We start from the raw sequence: 2224 nt of genomic DNA, 5'->3' as shown, positions 1-2224 counted from the left end.
ATATATATTTTGTTATATTTTCAGGATATGGATAAGAGTTGGATTTCGCTTCCCAAATGGGACAAAAGATATGGTAAAGGAATTATGAGTTTTCTGGAATATGCGCTGGCTAATGCTAACGGGAATACAATTTTCTATTGCCCGTGCACGAAATGTCAGTGTCGCAACGATATGCATCGATTTGCGATTGACAAAGTATGGCAGCACCTGAAGAGTAACGGGTTTTGAGAGAAGTACACATGTTGGTTATATCACAGTGAAACATCATCAGGGGGTCCGCATGATCATGGCCAATTTTCTGAGACGGGCAGTACTAGTACATCTAACGATCCAACAACGGCCTTCATCAATGACATGTTTCCTTATGAGAGTGGTGTATGTGCTCAAGAACAGTATATGCCTGACCCGGTGCAGCCCTTCCCTAGAGCTGTCAACACTGCTAGTATTGACAAGTACAACAAACTGCTTGCTTTCCAACAGACCCCTGTGTAGCCCGGTTGTCAAAAGACCGTTCTTGAAAGTGTGATGAATGTAATGAAGATTAAAGTTGAGACAAAATCGACCGTGAAGGCTGTTGATGATTATCTATAGTACACTGTTTCGATGCTGCCCCACGGTCATCGTCTTCCTACCACTCATCATAAGGTCCGATGTATCCTGAAAGATGTTGGGCTTTCCTACATCAAGATCCATGCATGCAGATATGACTGCGTTCTCTTCTAGGGTAAAGATCCAGAAGGGAATGACCTTGGTGGCCTTGACGTATGTCCGGTATGTCTCACTGACAGGTATAAGCTGACTCCTGCAGGCAATAGGAAACCTGTGAAGGTACTTCGGTATTTCCCGTTGAGGGATAGGCTGGAGCGGTTGTACATGTCTTCACACACGGCCAAAGCTATGAGATGGCACGCCGATAGGGAATTGCACGACGAAGATACCCTTATACACCCTGCTGACGGGGAGGCTTGGAAGCATATAGACAGGGAGTTTCCTCATTTTGCGTCAGAGGTCCGAAATGTGAGGCTCGGGCTCTCATCCAACGGGTTCAACCCTTTTGGCAAGATGAGTCTTCAATACAGTGTATGGTCGGTGATTTTGGTACCGTACAACCTTCCTCCATGGATGTGCATGAAGAAAGAATACAATATGTTGAGTTTGTTGATTCCGGGGCCCGGTTATCCAGGGAAGTGTCTCGATGTGTATTTGAGACCTTTGATTGAAGAGCTTAAGTTTTTGTGGGACGTTGGTCATCCCACTTATGACAAGTACATGCATGAGATGTTCTAGATGCATGTCATGGTTGTTGGTACCATCAGTGATTTTCCTGCCCGTGGGATGTTGTCGGGCAACGTTGTTAGGGGATATAAGGCTTGTCCAGAGTGCCTTAGCGATGAGGGGAGTAGTAGTCATTGCAAGAAGATATGCAGATTAGGTCACCGTACTTTCCTTCCATATGATCACGAATGGTGGTTCGATGAAAAAACATTTGATGGGACCGTAGAACACGGTATGCCTCCCAAAAGATGGACGGGGGAAGAAATTTTAGCAGTGCTTAATGAGTATGATTTTGGGCAGCTCAGCAATCATCTCAATATTGTGGCGGCAATACCTGAAAGACCCGACAGGTACAAATTCTAGACACATAAGAGCATATTCTGGGAACTCCCATACTGGAGTAAGTTGTTGATCAGACACTACCTAGATGTGATGCACATAGAAAAGAATGTTTGCGACAATGTGGTGGGAACAGTGCTGAACTTGGAGGGAAAGACGAAAGACGGTCCTAAGGCACGCATTGATCTAAAAAAAATACAATTAAGAAGACATCTGTGGTAGAAAGAAGGGAAGAAAAAAATGCCTCAAGCTCCTTACACCGTGAAGCCTGACCAGAAGAACATAATTTTCAGGTGGATGAGTTATGTGAAGTATCCTTTAGGTTATGCAGGAAATATAGCCCGGTGTGTGAACTTCCGGGACAATAAGATGTACGAGTTGAAGAGTCATGACTGTTATATCCTGCTACAACGTCTCTTCCCTGTTTTCATTCGACTGTTCCTTCCCCGTCAAGTGGTGGAGCCATTAGTAGCGTTGGCAAGATTTTTCCAGAAGTTATGCACACGGGAAGTGAAAAAATCTAACCTCCGGGAAATGCAAGAGCACATCATTTATATCATGTGTAAATTTGAGAGGATATTTCCTCCAAATTTTTTTGACATCATGCCTC

This window comes from Fragaria vesca, linkage group LG7, assembly GCF_000184155.1.
Source record: "Fragaria vesca subsp. vesca linkage group LG7, FraVesHawaii_1.0, whole genome shotgun sequence".
Lineage (NCBI taxonomy): Eukaryota > Viridiplantae > Streptophyta > Magnoliopsida > Rosales > Rosaceae > Fragaria > Fragaria vesca.
The sequence above is the reverse complement of the archived record's forward strand: the minus strand, read 5'-3'. Positions refer to the sequence as shown.